General features: G+C 43.5%; 1 protein-coding gene across 4 annotated transcripts in view; it reads left to right on the top strand.

The window, feature by feature from the left end:
* The window catches only part of RAB11FIP4 (RAB11 family interacting protein 4), a 122,626-nt gene that overhangs the window by 21,386 nt on the left and 80,167 nt on the right, over nt 1-21,073 (top strand). The gene's annotated exons all lie outside the window — the stretch shown is intronic.

The following is a 21,073-nucleotide window of genomic DNA, read 5'->3' as shown; positions in this document are numbered from 1 at the left end:
GATAACTACTGATTTTCCATACAAATCAATGATGGTAATACTGAAGGACTGAGACTAAGGCAAAAATAGTTAGAGCTGTTCCCAGGTTTGAACTGAGAGCACAGCTCTGTCGTGTTGTTTGGGAGAAGGAAGAGCCTTCAAACCATTTCACTCATGCAGTGCCCTTGCTGGAGAAGAACAAGTTAATTGTACATCTGACGCAGCAGGAGCCTTTTTGGGTTGTCTTTCAGATAAGATGACAACTGATAATTATATGAGAGCTAAAGGCTGTCTGTCCTCTATTACTCCAGCATAGCTCCGAACGCTTTCACTAGAGGAAAAATAACACAAGGAGTCTGAGAAAACCTTTAATTATAGGGAAGGAAGTAAAATTTGTTGTTGTTGTTGTTGCTTACTCTTATCTCAACTAGCCAACTGTTAAATCTTGCATCTGAATGTTGGTAGTGTTGCTGTTGTGTTTCAGGTCTTACTCTAGTGGGTGGCTGGAGGAGATCTGCACATCTAGCCAGACTTGTCTCTGTGGTTTTTTTCTCCATCAGGACACGCTCCCTTTGCAAGGGCAGGATTTGGGATGCAGTACATCTGTGCTGACTTTAGTGGTAACTTGTGCCTAATCTCCTGCGCTCGCCATCTGCACATCTCTCACTAGTAACCCGAAGTCAATGTTAGCTGAAAGTGTTAGATGAAATCTGGGTGTTACATCTGCTTGCAAATTGTTCCCAGGTACTGTATAAACTTAGCTCTGTGACTTAGTGTAAAATGTGCTGTATGTACTGGGACCATTAATCTACATAGACCAATTACATTGCTTTCATCACTTTTCCTAGTACTTTACGGGAAGCCTTTTTCCCTTATGCAGCACCAATCGTGCAAGAATTAGAATAGTTAACTGAGAATGGGAGTGGGAGGAGGGGAGGAACAATATTTCTCCCAGTATGCCATAAGCTTGTGACAGGACCTTGTAACTCAAATCTGAGCCCTGGGATAAGAGTCCAGCAGAGGAGGAAAGCTTGCACACAAGAATATGATTTTTCATTGGCTTACCCAGAGTGGTTTGTTCTGGGGAAGCAGAAGGCAGTATGCAAGTGTGATTTTTTATTTATTTTTTTTTTTTAAATCCAATTTTACAGCTCATATAAAAGACCTCTAGCTAAACAGGCTGGAAACTAGATTCCTGTGACTGAATTAGCAGCTATGTATATTTGACTTAGTGTCAGGGTGATGTCCTACATCAGTTTACTGACAGCTAGATTTTGTCTTGTGTCAGAGCTCTCTTTTGGCTGATTTTGTAACAATTTCTGGCCTGTCCTCAGACTGAAAAAAAAATCCATTCTTGCATGTCTTAATGTTCTGGTTTTGTTAGTGAGGGGGGGCCTACGACACTTATATATGTATTTAGGCTATGTTAAGTTTCCATACATGATCTGCCATCGAGACATTAGGGAGTGCAGCTTGCTAACAGAGCAGGACTGGACCAAGTGTTCCCTGGGCGTTGTGAGCTGCTGCCCAATTTGTCAGCGAGGCCAGAGAAACGTTTTCTTCCTCATCCCTCTCTCTCTTTCCTTGCACTGGTTATTTTTAGAATCTTTCCACCTCTGCATGTCAGTTGTGAGAGCTGTATTGCAGTAGATGGGAGTACAGTCCAATTAGGTTCAAACCAGCCAGGCTTGGTGTTTATAATGGGTTTTACATAACACTGCATAAGGCATTTGCTTCTTTTTATATGACCGTGATATATGCCAGCTACCCACTGTAGTATTGTTCCAGTGCCTGAAGTGGAATAACATTTTACTTTTTAGTAAGGAGGCTCCTTCACACTGGACCTATTTTAAGAATAGATCTAGGGACAGAGAAGCATTTGCTTGACCTCTTAGAAGTTCTTGGAGTGCTGTAATTGCCCCGAGTACTTACTGTAATGTATACAGACCTACATATGCACACAGATTTGGATTCATTGCTGTAGTTTCTAAGTGTCTGAGTCATATGTACTTATTTTCAACTGTCCTGGGCGTTTGGGGAGTGGACACGCAATGAAACTAATGGCCTGTCCATAATGAAAACACTGAGTCTGTGGCAGAGTTGGTCGTTTAACCCAGGGCTGCTGAAAGCTGAGCTACTCTCTCAAGAACTGAGACTTACTTTGCATGGAAGGAGGCCCTGGGATGAGTATGTGTGTGCGCACCATCCGGACCACTTCAGCACAGAATTAGGCTTACTAATTACTTGCCCTCCTTCCTTAATTGAGTATTTACTTAACATTTGACCTCCTTTAATGTACTCAAACAGCCTGATTTGGCTTTCCCTAGGAGTTCTGTCTGCAGCTCTTTATTCAGGCAGAATTCCCTTTATACCAGTTATGCTCACTCTGGAGCAGGGCCAGCAGCTCCTAGCCAGGCTAAACCATGGCCTTTTAGACAAGGAGGAGATTTTTTCCATCCTTGCCATTAGGTGTTTTATATGCACTTTGAGAGTTCTGCTTCAGTGAGGACAGCAGCAGCATCCATTTTGGGGTGGGGGGGAAGTCTATTTCTGTAAATGACAGAGGTTTATTGTTTAATTCAGCAGGGACAAGACAAAAACACATCAGGAATTGTAGAGAAAACACTTATTCTCTGGAGATATTTTTCCAGTGTCACGGATCCAAGAAGCTTGGAGCGCTTTACTGTATGAATGCTGGCTTGACACAGACAGGCAGTGCAAGTGCACTTTTATTTCCCATCCCTTTGCTCTTACAGCTTCAGATTCTCACCTTCCCTCCAAAGGGAGCTTCCTGGCAGTATGGTCTTGGGTGATGCTTCTTGTCTCTTCTTTCAGAAGTTGCTGGTGTTGCTGTGGTTTTGAATGATAAAGAAGGAAGACCCTGGGGCAGTAAATGTCTCAGCTATATTTGCAAACTTCCACAGATGATGCTGCTTAAACTATCATGAAAGGAAAACAGGAAGAGAGAGCGATTTTTTGAGAATAGCATCGTATTATATTGTTCTCTGAGCAGATAATTTATTCAAGGAGTGACAGATTGTCTTGTCTCTCTGAGGCACTGGCCTACAACTCGGATCTAGCTGTGGTTGCCACAGATTCCCTTTGTTGTCAATATGTAGTGTATCCAAGCATAAAATGAACCGTCAGACCACATCTTAGAGGTGCTATGTTAGGTTTGAGTGGCCAGAATGAGAAATGTTGAAAGACTATTGCCTGCACCTGATTCACAGATGCTGTTAAGGCTTTGGTCTGCAAGGCTTTAATTCAGCATGCTGTATTAGCACTAAATTTATATCTGTATTACATGACCGGTAAGATATTAATAGCCCACATAGCAAGTGTCTTTTGGAGCAAGTGTTAGGCTTTTCTGTTTGAATCAGTTGAGTAATTGATACTGAAATACAAGCACAGGAAAATGCTTGAAAACCAGATGAGAAAGGCTAGAGTTTATTCTGAAAGGTCAAGTATACAGGAAAATAAAAGTTACTTAGAGATCTAGTGCAGGAAGGAAATGTCCTAGAAATGGAGTATCCCGTGTTACAGAAAAGTCTTTTTCCAGTGCCAAAAGAAAGAACAGAAAATTATGAACAGAGAAGCAGTTTTTCAGGAGTCTGACACTGGAAAAGTGAGTCTGCAGTTTGCAGCTTCTTCCTGATACATGGCAAAACTTCTGGCAGAGCTCCATAAAGCTGCTGATCTCTGTCAAATCCCTTGGTAAGTCTGACTTCTCCTGCTGAGTGCTGCTGGCTGTGAGAAGCTCGACCAGGGGTGGAAAAGGCTTGCTATTAATTGGCTTATCCTCACTGCTGATCCTGCATACTGACCAGAAGGTATTTGAGTCGATGGAAAGGTTCCTATTCACTTCTTTGAGCTTTGGCCCTGTGCCGCAGCTGGCCCGTGCAGGGTTGCACTTGTCTTACTGTGCATTCGTGCTGGCTGTTTGCCTCTCGCTGTGTCTCAGGACTCATGATAGTCCCTGGAATATGGCCTGTCTGCTATAGTGGCTGCCAGCAAGGTAGTTGAGGCTTGGTGGGGGTCTCTTAATCCATAGGAGGTTTGGCTGTCTTCCTCTGATGCTGACACTGAAGGCACTGGTGAGGTGAGCAGCACTTGCTTAGTTCCCAACCCATGGCATCCTTCCTAGCAAGCAGGCCTACAGTGGGCCTTGGGTTTTGTGCAGCTTTAGGCTGAGGTTCATTGGTGGAAGGCTTTCAGAGTAAAACTCTGCAGCTCCCCGTGAACTCAGCACTTGCCATCCGTCTTCCCAAGTCCTTTGTTTACCCAGATTCCATAAAACTGATAGCAACAAGGACATAAACCTTGCCTTCTAACATTTCTTCCCTTTGTATGAATGTTACCTTCTGTTTCTTTGGCATGAAGATTGACCTTTGGCTGGTGCTGATGATACCATTCAATGTGCACTATGCTCTAAGATTCTTCTTTTGTTTAATTATTATTATTTGTTCATTTTTATCCCAGACAAAGTATGTGCTAGGGCAGTAGCCTTTGAAAGACCTTGCCATCATTATTGCAAGTGTAGCAGTAATGCAGTCATTGCAGCTTTCCATAGTTCTCAGCAGTGCAGCAGTGTAAACAAACAGGCAGCAGTGAGACACATGATGTGAGCCAAAAGTGATTTAGCCACAAGAGTTTATCATCAAGATATAAAACACCCTGGAGCAAGGGAATCGTCTCCTTTGACAGCTCATGGCACTCTGACTGCTAGCCAGATAGATGGTGCCTTTTTCTTTCGCTGACAAAATATTCCTTTTTGCAGAGCCTTGGTGCTTCCCGTAATCTCATTGCTGGATGCAAACTACATGAAAGAGCTGTGCTGATGCTGTTCCAAAGAAACATGGAGCCTTCGTGTATACAGGAAGGGTTCAGCAGGAGACCAAACGTGTGCAGAGATATATTGGGCAGGCTGGAGTTTGATCTCTGTGTTTTTAGAGGCATTTGCAAGGCTTTCCTGATGGCCCCTTTAAAGAGTGATTCCTATTACAGTGAAGAGCAAAACTGTTTTGTAAACTCTGGGCAAGAAGTAACATGTCCTGTTATCTGGATCCTCATCCCTTCTAAGTCTCCAAAGCAATGGAGGTGATTAACTCCTGTTTCATGAGATGTGTGGAAAGATACCCTTTGTATGCAGGTTTGGAACCACAGTCTGTACCAATATTTCTGGACTCTAGGATGATGGACAGTCCAAAACCAAAAGTGCACTGGGCAAAAACACACAGCTGCTGAGACTAGCAAGTATGAATGTTCAAAACAGGTGCCTATTTGTAATTCTCACCACTTCACTTTGGCACTGGTCCTGCCTAATGAGGCTCTGACAAACTTGGCTGCAAAGAGATTTCATTCTGGACCAGTGAAGATGGAGTATATCTTGTAGTATACAGGGTCCTGACTGCTGGACCATATCTAAATGATGGTGGCCCCTGGAAAGTGATATCCATCTGCAGAAGGTTAAAGTCCTGGTGAGAGACAAGTTTGATTTAAGTCCCACATCATAATGATGCCTTCCAGCATCTCTCAAATAAGGGACTAAGTGTTGTTTGCCAAGGTTTAGAAATTTATTGCAAAAGCACTTTTCAAAGTTAAATACTTCCCTGAGGTTTTGGTGATTTATAGTTTTTTATGGCCATTAAGTTCTTCTAGCGTGACTTCCATTGTATAGTATAGCACAAGTGGTTCCTGCATCAAGTCCATTGCTTCTGGCTTTGTTCAAGGTCAGGTTTAGTATGGTGCTAAGGGAACTGTTTCCTCCTCTTACCTACTTCCCTCCCCTTGTTAACCCTGTCTGGTGTGATGTGAGTTTTTAATAATGTGATGGCTCTATGGCTGCCTCACTGCCTCTATACTCTCCTCACTGCTTCCCTACCTGGGCAGCACTTGGTTGTTTAATAAAAATATGTTAGTCTTTGTGTGTGAGAAATGTGAATTCACACCTACAAAGAACAGCAAGGATGAGCTGTCATCAGGTGCAGCACTTCATTGTGACTCAACTTAGATATATGTACTTGAATGACAGTTGCCCTGTTGTAGATCACCTCCCAGAGCACCACGAAGCATCTCCAGGACCACTTCTGTATTTCCCATGTTCGGCAGGCTCCAGCCCACCGTAGGTACATAAACAACTGCAGAGAACTGTCCAGCTAGTGGGAGACAGTGTGGTTTGTCCAGGACATCGTGTTTGTCTCTGGTCCCTCCAAGAGTCAGTGCTGGCAGGATGCCTATCTCTCTAATATCTGTACACCTTGCTTGCAAGGTTGTTATTTCTACTCTTACAAAAAGTGCATGGATCCTGTCCAAATCAGTATGATTAAGAGATATAGCAGCTGCTGTCTATTCAGCAGTTGGTCTGTGGGGTGAGGTACGGCAGTGGGAGTAGGAGTGCCTCCCTGCTGTCACTGAGGCACCAGCACTGTGTTTTGGCACCAGCTTATTTTTCCTGTGGCGTTTCCCCTTCTACATTGACCAAGCTGCAGCCCTAAGGTTCCCCACCTCCCAGAGTCAGAGTCTTCATAAAAAGATTTCAAGAAACTATGTAGAAAAAGACCCAGTTCCTGAACACATTAGGCAGAATCAGTCCATCTGTCCTCTCTGTGGGGAGCCCTCATACGCCAGGCCACAGTCAGCAATGTCAGATAGACACTGCTGTTGCTACGCAGATGTAAAAATATCCAGCTGTTTAACTTGAGATGTTTACAAACCATTAAACTATTTACTCCGTGGTGAGGAAACAGACTACACACTGCCTGGTAAGGATTCCTTTTGTTGATCTGGTCCACTGAAAGGTGTTCTCAGAAAGATCCTTTTTTTTCTTTCAGGCTCTCAGCATCTCACCTCATCTTTCATACATCTACAGGGCTTTGCTGAGCCTTATCACTGAAGGGTAAATTATGTCCTTGTTACTGCAACAAGTATCTTCTGAGCACTTGCAGATAACGGACATCAGAAACTGTGCCCCTGGAAATGCATGAGGAGTAACCTATGGTGTCTTTGTGGCTGGTATGTGTCTAGCTATTAGTGGCGGACTGGCTTCTTGGATCCAACACTGCAGTGAAATGCAGTTAGGTGAGGGCCTTGCACTGTAAATCTATTGCGATTCTCTCACCTCTTGATTGTAACTCCTACAAGACATCTTTATGTTGGAGGAAAATAGATAAAAGCACAATTTTGGGAGGTTGAGAGAAGGCAGCAGCAGCAGAAGCTCTGAGCAGTTGAGAGAAATTGCACTCTGGAATGTCTGGCAAGTGCACAGTAATCAGTTTTTGCATATTTAGGGATTTCACAGGGGATCAATAAGTTGTCAAGAGCATTTAAATTGGTAACTGTGAACCAAAGAGCCTGTAAACTCAAAGGCCAAGAAGGGGATGTAAGCATCTACTGAGATTTTTAAAGGGACTCAGCTAGTTTAAAAATAATCTTTTACTGTATGTGTTTTACCTGGGGTTGGGGTGAGGTACAGTGAAAAGGATAAACTAGTCCATTTTCCTCTTGTATAGATGCTCTAATGCAGAACTGCACGGAGTCTGATTGGCAGTGAGTAGGGGATGTTCTGCACCAGACATAATAATTTGAGTTCCAGTGACCAATTCTTACCTTATTCTGGGGGTCCATCTCAGGAGAAGCTCTCCTGATTCATGGTAAATGGTGCGTATTCTGTTTTTACAATGAAAGGGTTAGTTGGTTTTGCTTTCCCAACAACTAATTTTCTGCCTGGGACTCTGTGATGATGTGTTGTCATAATACCTACAGGGAATGTATATTAGCTGGAAAAAAAACAAAATTACTCTTTGTTTGGTTTGATTTTAATGTGGGGGAAAATGAGTTCACATACTGATGCACAAAGCAACAACAGCTATAAAAAATAAATCAACATACCATTGAGAGATGATAAATATATACACATTGACAGAAAATGCGAGGTACATCCCTACTAAAAGCTGGTTGAAAAATGTAGCAGCAGAAATGAGCAAAACCAAAATAGTAACTTCTTAAAAGGCTTTAGGAGGAAATGATTTCACACAATAGGAACAGCCCTGTGGACTTCTGTGCTGCACGTACAGACATGAATGGTCACAGTCCCATGTACAGGTGGACAGAAATGCCTCTCTAAGGACTATTATCTTGATTGACAGCTGGACTGGGAACAGTGACCTGCTTACCTGAGCCTGAGATGTGGTTTTTCAGCTGATGGAAGTCATCACAGAACCACTCTTACCTTTCCTGGTGTAGACCAACGGGCAGTGTGAGCACAGGGCTAGTGAGTACCAGCTGCATCTCTGGCTCATGAAGTGCTGTATTGTTACCGTTTGTTATTGGTTCTGTTGTGAGGCTTGGTCCCTTGTGTACAAGAGGAAAGTTATGTGGGGAGTGGGATGGTGTCTCTGTTCAGCTAAAAAGCGAGGTGCTGTAGCCAGTTGGTGTCTGCTGTGGGGCTGTCCCAGGGACAGCACACCTGCTGCACGCTGACCAAGGTGCACATTGACAGGGGCACACGTGCACACAAATACCCTGAGTCCATACGCAGCGATGCCACAGTACAGCTCATATTTCTGCTCAGGAGAGCAGGGTTTTTTCAGTAGCCAAATCTCTGTTTCAAAATCTGCCGTTTCTGTGTAGTCCTTGGGCTCAGCACTCTTTACAGCCCATCTGTTTCTGGATGAGAAGAGAAAGTAAAATCACATGCCAGCAGAGAAAATTACCTTTGCGTCAGATATTATCTTTTCAATAGTGTGCAGAGTGAGCTGAGAATACTGAGTCCAGTCCCTCACTGAGCTTCTTACAATACCAGTACTAATTGACAACAGTTAAATTGTGCACACATCTAAACCACAAAAGTACAATTTAATCATAGCTGTGCACCTTTATTTCCTTTCTCTTTGTATTAGGCTTTGGATCTTGCTTCCACTCAGCCTTCTAACCATTTAGAAGTACTAAGATCAACGAGACTGTAACTGCTAATAAGGATGCAGATATAGGAAGTACTGTAACATGAAGCACCCTTGTACAGCTTCTAAGACTGGAAAGAGCATGCATTTTCTATGCACATAGGCCTTGTATTTCATTTATCCTTTTCTACACAATAATGCTGGCTAATTATCATTCCTTCTAATGTCTTTCCCAGTGTAGATCAAAGAGCAGTGCGGATCTCTATGTGTGATTTTATGCAGTGAAAATGTCCTCGTTTGCAGTCTGAATGATGCATTTCTGTACGGGGGAATTGCCCATGACACATGAACAGGAGGTATGAGGGGGCTTCTGGGCCATTGCATTGCCTGGAGCTGGCAGTTCCAACAAGGCACAGGGGAATTAGGAAAGATTCACACTGATGGCTCTATGAGTGCTGTGGTCAGGCATCTGTCTGCTTGCGTGAGCTGATGCAGCAAGGACTCCCTCCTTCCCTCAGCCTCTGGTAGCTTTGCTCTTGGTGGGGTTCATTGCTATCCTCTCAACATTAGCAGCCCTGACTCGAGCTCTGCCACTGCTCTCACAGCCTGCTTATCCGTGCTTCCCTTGTGCTGACGTCAGAGGAGTCAGCTGCTGTGCAAACCTGTCAACCTCATGTCAGACTTGGTAATTATCCCACTATAGCGAGTGGTACTTACTGCACATTTCCCCCTGTTTCTCTGGGGAAGGATGTTATCTCATAGCCGCACTTTTCTGAAAGGTTAAGCATCTTTCTCTTCAGCTAAGTGGAAGATTGTTCCTTTAATCATACCTTTCTGCCTGATATTTGTCATCTTAACTAAAGTGTGTCTCCCTGTGCTGGATTTATCCAGTACTCATTCCTCCCAGGATTTGTGTCAAAGCATTAATTTGCCGTGAAATTTCTTTCATTCAATTTAATTTCAGGACTGCTGCTCAGGTGTTGGCATCTGAGATCAGATCTCGAGACCCACATTTCATCCTCTGTATCTGTGAGCATGCCAAAAACTGAGCACGCTCCCTTTTAACAGCTGAGTTCAAAACTGATTTCAGGAGACCAGGCTGAGAGAGCTGAAGATGCCCAAATTGTGCTACCCTTGGCAGGCCCCTGGACAGGTCTCCGGCTGGCTCTCAGACCACATTCTAAATTGTTTTTGAAAGTAGATGTTGCGTGTGAAGCAGCACTGTGTTCTGATTGCATATTGTTTGGTTAGTTTTATGCTTTAAGGAGAGAAAGTAATGATGAAAGCACACAGTCGAAAGAAGTGACTAAGTGTAATACTTGCTTTGTATCTTTGAGGCTAGAAATCCAACCTGTAAGGATGTTGCTGACAAACTGGGTGATACTGTATTTCAGGATTCTGCCATTGTACTTTGCCGTGGTTTTGACCTGTGAATCGGAGATGAACAAAGGGAGTGCCATCATAAGGCTGGCAGAAAAGTGTCATGTTCTGATTTTGCATAAGCCATGCAGTCTGGAGTCGCTGCCTGGATTTCAGCACAAGCCTTGAAGCACACTTGTAGCAGTGGCACTAGCTTTAGGCTCTCTCTGGTTTGGTGAATTTTCTGCAGCTTCTGTTTGGCTTCGGGCACTGTGTTTTCAATGGTACAGGGGATGTCTGAGCTGTGACCTACCTACCAGTCATGGTTCAGGCTTGCTCTGTTCTCCCCACCCTCTCCAGCCTCTTCCTGCTAGTCTTTTGGTATTTTGTTTGTTCTTTGCCTATGATAATACCTCAGTTAAAACACAGCTGCAGATATGTCAGTAAGGAAGGCATTGAGAAAGTGTTGGTGATAAGCTGGCACTGTGCACGCCACCTCTTTCCCCAGTTTTACTTCAGAAAATTATAATTATTGCTGGAGTAGATCCCATTTGGCTGATGTCTCACAACTGGAAGCCACGAAAACCATTATTCTGTGTAAATTCCCTTTACATACTGATGAGAACGATCACACACACCCCCCACAAGCTGCAGAGAGGAAGAATATTGTCTCTTAAAATGAATCCATGCTGCATCACTTATAGATAAGCCTGATGTTACCCAAACATTTTTTTTCATGTTGTTTAAAGGCAAAGCATGCTGCACCCACATGACCAATTGCCTACTGCATCTCTTGAGATCTGACTATTTTATACTATATTTGATTTATATTAATGAACGAGATGATAACAGGCTGTGCTTCATTTCAGCTTGTCACAGCTTTTGCTAACAGCCTTGTTTTCCAGGAAGCCTTGGTTTCAGTTCTGGTGGAAGTGAAGGAGAAGGTGTTAATGCAGCTCTGCTTATTTTAGCAAGTGAGTGAATCAGTGGTTTTAGGAAAACAGTTCAACACATTAACCCTTTGTTTCCAGAGCAACACAAGAAAAGTCACTGTAGAGTGAACAGATGGCTCTGGGATATTTTTAGCCTTGCTCTCTGCTCCCATGGTATTCCAGACTGTGTGGGATTCCCCATAGACTGTTGTAAGATTGGTGGGCCCAGCCAAATGTCTTCTTTTGCAACACAGCATCAAAGAAAAGGAGGGAAATGGAATCCTGTTCAAATCAGCTCTGTTTAAGTAACTTTAAATGGGAGGTTCTCGCATTTGGGATGATTGATGGTGGAGGAGTCTGTAGAGAGACGTTGGTCTTCAGATTCTGGTGCTTGCTTGTTGGTTGTCAGCTGCTATATTACATTAGGAGGGACAAAATAAATAAGAAATACTGTTCTAGTGGTGTTGTCTGTATAAGCAAGTGATGAATCCAAAGGTGTACATGGCAGAGGAAAAACATGCCAGGGTTTTGGTGGTCTCTGGCTTGCAGATAGGATGGGGGAATATCGTTTTCTGTAGCTGTGAACGGTCTCTTTGGGATGTGTACTCTCAGAAGTTCTGAAAACTGCTTAATTCCAGGCAATGATCATTTCTCATGTGTGGTCAGATTCAGAGCTATTCACATGCACTCTGTTTCAAAGTTTATTGGTGATTCTCTGTAGTCATAAAACGTTTTGTTCTGTAAGTAGAGAGATTAGCTAGTGAGGTAAATGGTGTAAGGGAAGGGATTCCTTAGATGTAATAACTTCTGGGTCTCAGCTATGCTTAGAAACCGTAATTTTAAGGATGTTAACTACAAAATCTGGCTATGTTATATCACAAGAATTGTATTTGTTGTTATCCCAAATTAGGTTTGTGTCATCATCAGCATTAAAGACCGCAAGTGATTGCTCAATAAAGAGCAGAAGTCATAGCATCAATTTTCCTGGCATTGCCTGGATTTCTGTTACACATGCTTATTCATTGAGGTTCATAGAGTATTATGTTCTCTTAGTAGCTTATTTGCATATTATAATATTTTAAACAAATCCTTCCCTAATGTGTTCTCTCCATGCAGTACTTTTACTCTCAGAAGATAATAAAATGCTATTTGACAGAATAAGAAAACAAGATGATGGTAAGAATCTGCCCAGTGGGGCAAGTTTCATTGCAGCTTAGTAGAGTTTAGTGGTACCTGTGTATTGTATCGGGCCAAATCATCAGCGTGTCTGGTGTCACATATAGAGTCAAGCAAATGTATTAAGAGGTGATAGACACCAGTCCATAGTGTTGAGAAATTAGAAGGCAGACTATAGTGGGCAAGTGAGACGAAATAAAAAACCCAACTACCTACAGCATGGACGAGCTTTGTGCAGATTTCATTGCTGTCTGCGGTATCATCACCTTTATGGCACCCTTTTAATGTGGTTTAAGTATTGCCATAGCTATTTTAAAGAAGGGGAAGCCAAAGCAGATGAAGTCATTTGCTGGTAACAGCATGCTACTGGTAAACTTGCAGCTCTGACCCCCATGCCGCAGTCCCATGGTCACCGGATACCACCTCTTTCCCCAGCAGCATGGATCTCGCAGTCCAGACAGTTAAACCATCCTGCCCTGGAGGCTGTGATGTGAATCCCGTAGCTCCTGCCCTCATTGCTCCCATAAGCTGAGAAGAGGTATTAACTGCCCTCCTCTCATATTTGTCACTTCTGGAAAATGCTCCAAAGATTCTCCACCAGGAGCAGGCAGGTGTGGCTCAGCAGATGCGGCGCACTTGCTGTCCTTGCATTTCTGAAGGACAGCAGCTTACCTCCTGTGTGCGGGCTGCAGATCCGCAGTGCTCTGACGTTCCTGTTTCAGTAGTTCAACTGCATTCCCCATCTGTCGCCCACCTGAGTCGAGATAATGCTTACGCAGGGCATTAATAACACATGAACACTAGAAGCTTCCCTTTTTCCTTTGAATGCACTCAACCACCTGCAATGCCTCTGAAATCACCTCTTTCTTTCTGTGGCTTTATAATCACTGATATTTTTCACACACTCAGCAAAATGGCACATCATGGATGTTTTCTTCATCTGGGTAACTGGTGGATATTTTTCTCTCATTGGACCAAGGCCCCATGGACCCAGTTTATATTTGGAAGAAGATGCAATTCCATGTGTTGATGCTAAACCCAGGAAAGCCAATGAGTGGACTCCCTTGAATTTAATCAGATTTTTTTGCTCTGGAGCCATTAGTAGATTATGGATTTGACAGATTTAGGAATTTGCTCAAAGTCAAGGCTAAGACTATTTGACAAATTTGTGTATGTCATTTAGAATACAATCCCAGAATCTGCCTTCTAGCTGGTAAATTGGGTGTCCCCAGTTAAAGCAGAAACTTGAAACAATCATTTCTGTTTACAGAAAATTTACAGACAAGCCAACTTTCAGGCTTGAAACCTGCTGATGCAGTACCAAGGGGCAATGACTGATGCTTGAAATAAAAATTCAAAACAAATTCAAAGCCATTGTTGCCAGCAATGCTGGATGTTCCTGCATGTTTTGGGATCTGACAGCAGCTGACGGAAATTCATGATGCTGTTTGTAGTGGTGTGAATTATTTACGATACAGTCTGCCAGAGCTGAATGACGAGGGCAGGCTGTTTGTTGAACTTGTAATTCCTAAGTGCTGGCTTCCACACCTTACTCGTGTGACTGGAAACATGGTCCTTTGTGTGCTTTAGGGTCAGGTTCAGGGAGAGCATCAGGCCATCTAGTGTGATGTCCTGAAATAGCGACAGCACAGCTTTTAACCCACTCACTGTAGGCTAGGTAAATCTTCCAGGAATATCTCATTGTCTTCTCAAAAAGCCTCAGATGGGGGAGTCCAGTTCCTTTTTATAACTCCAGACCAGTTCCATTTTATAGTTCTCACAGATAAACAACCATGCTCATAAAAATTTGTACCTTGTTTTTAATTTGAGTTTGTTCAGTTTTAATTTGCATAATGGTTCTTCATGTCTTTCCTCTGCTAGACTAGAGAGTCCCTTAAAATCTGCAATTTCCTGCTTACAGAAGTATTTATACCTAGTAACAAATCACCACTTGGTCTCCCTTTTGTGAAATTAAACAGAGAAAGCTCTCTTTCAGTTTGGTTGCGTAAGGCATTTCCACAGCACTTGAATGTTATGTCAGTTCTCTGCAACCTGTCTGTGTTTTCAGCATCTCTTATGAAAGTGGGTACCACAACTGTGTTAGCACTGGTTTCTCCAGTGCAATGTAAAATAATTTCCCTCATCTTACTCCCCTTCCCAAAATTGCCAGAATATCACAGAGAACCCTCATTCCCCTACCCTGCGTCTATAAATCTCAGCTGAGCAAAAGACAGTCCTCTGTTCTGTAGATGTGTTACTCCTTTTCCTTCTCTTTTGTATTCTTTTCTGTTTTGTAACCTTTCCTGCCAGTGCTTAAAACTTATTCTATCTGTATTGGCTTCACTTATGAAGCTATCCAGAGGAGTCTGAGACTGTCTGCATTGTTGTTATTTATCAGCCTGTCATCTGCAAATTTCATCATCATGGTTTTGTATTTACTTCCAGTCTGTGGATGCAAACACCAAACAGCTTCAGGGAATGACCAATCCTACCAAATCCCAATAGAGACACTGGTATCTCGCACTAATGGGTCTCCTGAGCTCCCATTAGCTTGTGCATCTCTCATATGGCAGGTTGTTTTTAGTAGTAGCCCTTTAGAGGGAACTAATTAATAGCTAGATTCATCATTTAGGAGGTTTATATGAGCAAGGAAACAGCAAAGCCTATATCTAGTGTTGTCTGTAAGAAGGCAAGGTGAAAAATTACTGGTGTCTAGGTAGCTGTGGCCAGCTGCAGAGTGAGCAGTGGAGGACCAAGACCTGCAGAGCAAAGGGAAAGCAGGCTGAGGGAGAGGAGGGTGCTAATTTTTGAGTGGCAAGGACTTACTGAGCCACAGCAGCAAGAGTCCCTCTTGCTTTGTTACTCAAGGCCCTAGACTGGGACCTGGGACAAAACAAACAGCCCTGTGCAACAGTGAGGGTGAGTTACTGAAGGGGACCCTGACTGAAGGACTCTAACATCCCAGACTATGTGGATGCTAAAAAGGCCTGAACCTGGGGGCTGGCTGAAGAGCCAGGGGTGGATCTCAGCACGCACGATGGCCGTATTGCCTGGCACTGCTCAGCTGGCACAAATCCTGCCTCTGCATTTCATACTGTGAAGATGTAAGCTTATGCCCCTTCCCCAGATGTGGAAAAGGCCAGTCTTGTTAAAATCAGGGTGAGTGCAGTTCTGCTGCTCCCTGTATAAATCACGTGGGAACTTCTCTAATTCCACCCTGCAGCATTTACATATTTAATCTTCTTTTGCTGTTTTTTGAGGTTTCTTACAAGTGCTTCTGCATCAGGAGATCCTGCCCAAATGTCGCTGCTGCAGCACAGCCTGACCTTTCCTGCAAGTGCTTGTCTTGCCATTCTCACAGCTCCCAGGTGTTCCCTGCTTGCACTTCAGGGTGAGACGTGCTCACAGACTCCTGCAGTATGAAGGCGAACTGCTGAGATGAGTTGTTTATTTCAAATGGCATCATCTAGTTGTGACTTGGATCCTGCTGTAATATTTCAGTGGATGGAGCCAGTGTGGGGTCCCTCAGAACTCAATTACATCTAAATCTAACAAATTTTCCTTGTGTTAACAAAATCTCTTCTGTGCTGGTCGGTTTTTGAAGAAAATTAAGTGAGGTCAGTAGAGGTCTGCGTTTCTTCTTGGCTTGAAATGGAAGCACGATTCAGCTCCAGTCAGAAAATCTTTGCTGGAAAAAAATACCTAGCTGTTTTGGCAGCATCAGTGGGAGAGCTGGCCAGGAGTCCTGAGAAGGTTCATTGGCTGGGAGGTGCCCCTGTATTGAACTCACTTGCAAGAAAAGATCAGTTTCAATAAATCTCTTCTGAGGTTTGTCAGCGACCTGTCCTCTTCTCTGCTCTTCCTCCACTCCCTCTGCTACAGAAATCCTTTCCTTTCTTTGATTAACAGTCATTCAGATGCCTGGTCACGTACAGCGTGTGGTCATACTCCGAGGTGCTGCGAGACCTGGGGCAGGAGGTGTGCTCAGTGATGCTGGGAGGGAATTAGGTTGAGCAAAGGCTAACAAACATTCCCCTTGCCTCTAGTTAGAGCAGCAGATTGCAGTGACTTCACTCCCCTGCACAGTGTGGTATGTGCCTGTGGCTGGCTCCTTGCTCTCTGTCGAGCAGTGTCTGAGTTAGTCACAGGTTCCTGTTCTACATCCTGGGCAGGATGGCAGGTGCTTCGATTTAGATGTGAATTTTTCCCAGGCAGTATGGCTGCACAGGACTCTTTACAAGGCACTGTGGATTTCCTTTCTGCGGTGAAGGCTGGGTCTGTCCCTATATCTGGTACTCACTTGTGGATGTAGGAGAGGACCTTTCACACCTTCACTGGAGCAGAGCTGGGAAACTGAAAAGTTTGTAGTAAATTCAAAGCTGCCCCCAACATAGTTAGGCATGCCTCTAGCTAACATAGGAAGAAACTTTGGGCTGGAGAAAAGCATTTCCTAGTTGCTGAGTTGGGTGACTTTGTCAAAACTCAAAAATTTTCCTCGCACCCAAATGGGACCAAAATAAAAAAGGTTATAATATTTCAGCAAGCTCACTGCCTCTGCCTGTATCACTCCTCTTGTAAGAGTTAAAACAAAATGACTAGATAGAGTTCAAATAAAAAATGCCCTCCTTCTCTTGTAATTTTTAGGACACTTTGAATTCAGTACAAACACCAGGTCTTCTGAAAACTTTAGACTTCAGAGTTTTGTGTCAGGACACCATCTGAAACCCCTGTTGAAAGAAATGAGCAAGGGACAGCACAGCAGACTATATCTGAGGGCACAAAAGTAGCCCAGTGTGTACTGGATTTAAAACCCTTGCAGGTAAATTTTTGAGCACCCCTGGGCTGACTGTGGGTTTCTGCCCTGGCTTCATTAACACCAGGATTTCACCTCTGCTGTCCTCCTATGTCTGGACTTAACATGTTATCAATTCTGGCAGCCAGCAGATGGTTCTGCAGCAGCCTAGGTCTCTGAGTGTTAAGCCTTTACTACTCACTCTTCTTTCCTGAGGAGGGTTTAATATGGCAGATTTCAGATTTCCTGCTGAGACTGTTCACTGTGTTCAGTCTCTGTATAGAGCTGGATTGTAAATCATTTACTCACAGCCTTAGAGCTGAGAATCCGTCCCTTCCTGGTTCCTGACCTAAGCCAGCCTGCTTACCTACAAAATATGTGCCACAAAGTCTCAGCTGTTCACCTCTGTGTTGCATCAAGAACTTATATTTTGAATCAGTGGCTCTCAGGTGGAAGAATATTCTGCCTCACTTTATTGTCCACTGATTTGTACTGCTAATTCCAGCTCATTAATATGCATCTCTACCTTGGTCAGTTTTGATTTCAAAATTGTTTCTTCACACTGAACCTTGTCCCTTTATTGCCATTGTAAACTCCCTAAAGTGGTCCTAGCCTGTTCGATCTGTCAGAAAACAGCAGGGGACAAACAGCTATTTGCAGCGCAGTCAGTAGAGCTGGGAAACCCAATGATGAGACTAATGCTTTGGCTGAAGTGGCCTGTTATTACAATGGAGAAATATGTTTGCATTGAAATGATAATCACCCATTCATCCAAGCAAGTTAAACAATAGGGACAGAGGGTTTGATTTTCTCTGATTGTTTCCGAAAGCAAAAATGATTTATCTCTCCTCTCTGAGACAACTGGATGTCTACTGAAGGGTTCATTAGAGAGACCCTTGCAGCTGCCAAAAGCACCAGCTAGAGTATTGAACCTGCAGCTAATTTTTTCTGTCCTTGTCCTCTTCCTACAATGAAGAACTAATTTGCAATCCAGACTTTGTGCTATCCCACATGGTGGAGGTCTGCTCTGTGCAGCAATGCAGAGAAAAGTGTCTGTCCCCAGCCCAAAACACTGTCTCTAGCTCATCATGATGGCTTATGACATACATAGCTCTGGAGCACATGGTATGTTTCCTACGCTGCCTGTAGGTATCACAACAATCCAATGGTCACTTCAGCACTGAATGTTGGCAGCAGTTGGTTTTGCAATCCTGTGTCCCTTGCAATGGGATCAGCAGAGTCCAGCGCTGTCTAGAGATGCAGTGGGCTCAGGAGTCTGACTGTGCCCGGGACTGGTGCAGGCTGCGTATTCCATGTGTGCAAAAACGGGCTGCATTGCCCATTCCATTAACGGGGCTGAAAGGCTGCTGCTGCCTTCTTTGCTAGCAGACTACCCTACTGTCAGCCCAGGCGGTTGGTGACAGCAAAAAACGTTAGGCTGACAAAGCCCTTAACGTTTCCTAAGGCAATAAATAAGCATTACATCTTCTGATTAATGTTGGGAGCCAACTCTTTCTGAGGAGGATAGGACATTATTTCTCTACAAAGTGAAGCAGAAGGATGTCTGACACAGTATAGACAGCAGAGAAGATTTAGGGGTAGCTCTGATGACATAGTTTATTTGGCCACAGCTTGAAACTGAGCTTAGTAAGTAATGCCTTTAGTCTGGAATAACTAGGAAGGGCTTCTTGCCCTATCTCTGAAAGCTGCTGGTAAAAATGCATGATCAAGTGCACTACAGGCTCAAAACTCTGTGCAAATATGCAAGGATTTATGTACAACACGTGTGTATTAATGCACAAACTTCGTGCAAGTATCCACATCGATGTAGTCCCAGTTGGTCAAAATCCTTGTAGCCCCCGTGCTGTGAGCTGTGTGGATTAGCGCTGGCTGAAGGTGTAAGCACTAGTGGCATAAATTCCATCAGGCTGTTCTGTAAATTCGTCATCATCTCCTGCACTGAAGTCAGTTATTTGCATTATCAAATCTAATTGGAAACCTGCAAAATAAGATTTAGGGGTAACTGCAGGCTGAAGCACTTTGCTCAGGTGATAATTTCATTTACTGTTAAGACATTTCTTAGACCTAAATGTGAACAGACTCTCTGTTCCTCCGTAAGACACACACTCAGGCATATAACATCTTATTTAATTTGATTTTTAAAAGGTTATTTTATATGGCTGAGCAACTGGCAGATTAAAATTGTTGGATCAACTTTGAGAAATAAACTTAATGTGCTAGATTCACTGGGAACACCCAGTGACACTGCTGTGTTACAGTACAATATTAAATCATGTAGAGGCTTCCCAGCTAGCTGCAAGAATCTGTACATAAAGCCTAAACCACAATTTGGTGCTTCTCAGCAAGAGACCTACAGGAAATAGGATTCTGTACAGCAACCCTGCAAGCATCTGCGATAGGATTTACTTACATTGCAATGACGGGAGCTTGCCATTTGTCCAAGAGAGTTACAGGCTGATCTTTTAACCAGAAGACTGGTGTCTGATTAGATTTTTTTGCTGTATCCATGAGGGGACAGATGCTCAGATAGTGGCCACACCAAGGTCTTCATCAAAGCTTCTGGAGCCAGGCTGAGTTACACTAGCTGACGCATCTCCTACAGTGGTCAGGAGGATTTTCAACTGTAAAATCTTGCTGCTCCCAGCCTCAATGGCTTATTTGAGTATGCTGCTTTGAAAGCACTCAAAAATAGTTTGAAGAAAGGAATTTCTGCTACCACTTCATCTTTCTGTAACTTTGGTGTTCTGTGGAAGGTGAGCAAGGATAACAGTGACCAAGCTTTCCTGTATCAAGCATGTCTCTACTTAATTGGTTTCAGTAAGGATTTTCAGCTAGTCTTGTATGCATTAAACACACACTACAGTTTCTTTTCTAGTGAAGTGGCTATGTTTTGGAAACAGAAACATGTCTTCTGGTCCTATAAATTAGTGGAGCTACAGTAATTGCTTGTGATACCAGATGTAGGAGTTTGATCATGAGTCGCCCGATAGCTGACAGCTGGGCTCTCTGCTGCCCTGCTGGCAGGACTTGAGTTGTTGAAGCCTTCTGCAATAAGGAAGTTTTAAGAAGATTTCTAAGTTGTCATGGGCTCTAAACTCATCATGCAGCTCCTTATTTGTCCTGCCTAGATGAGCGGATATTTTTTTTTTCCCTAAGGGAAGGAGAGGGGAAGGGATTCAATGTAAGCAGCAAATTGTTCCTTTCTCATTCAACGTAGAATTTTGCATATGAGTAAAAATTCTGTCATTTTCTCATCCAGATTTGCTTCCTGTAAATGAGGCCTTTGTCTGATCATGTCATTTACTGGCACAGAGAGAATTTATAAATATTGAGAGAATCTGAAGGAAGAAGTCTCATGTGCACACATTAATACATTATCTGCAGGGCTTTAAGAAACTGCTAGGGTTTTGCTAGCATGTTTAAAAAAAAAAAAAAACAAACCCAACAAACCACACGACCAGAAGACTGAGAAACTGGGTCATCTGGATTCATTTGCTGCATATCTTTCCAGCTGGGCTTTTGTTGCTGCTCAGACTGACATATCTGAGCTCACATTGTAGTCGCCAGGATTGTGCAGCATCCTACGTGCCTGCTGTCCTTGCCTCCTACACTCGACTTGTTTATACTCCAGGGCGTCTGGAAGGCCCAGATCAAGGTCAGAGTTGTGCTGTGGCTGACTGTGAGCTTGCTTACGAGCAGCAAGAGACTGCGTCTGCCACAGTGAGGGTACCTGCTACGTTTAGCAGGCAAAGGCACGGGGACATGAGGGGATTTACGCAATCTCATTTCTCACAGAGAGAACAGCCAGCTGGGGTGTCCTAGCACTGTGCCCACTTCCCTGGACTGTTCTACCTTTCTCCTTATTCTTCTTCAGCTACTTTTTTTCTCAATTTCTTTAATCTAGACATCACAACACA

The sequence above is a fragment of the Chlamydotis macqueenii genome, chromosome 18 (assembly GCF_036417535.1).
Source record: "Chlamydotis macqueenii isolate bChlMac1 chromosome 18, bChlMac1.mat, whole genome shotgun sequence".
Classification (NCBI taxonomy): domain Eukaryota; kingdom Metazoa; phylum Chordata; class Aves; order Otidiformes; family Otididae; genus Chlamydotis; species Chlamydotis macqueenii.
The sequence above is the reverse complement of the archived record's forward strand: the minus strand, read 5'-3'. Positions and strand labels throughout refer to the sequence as shown.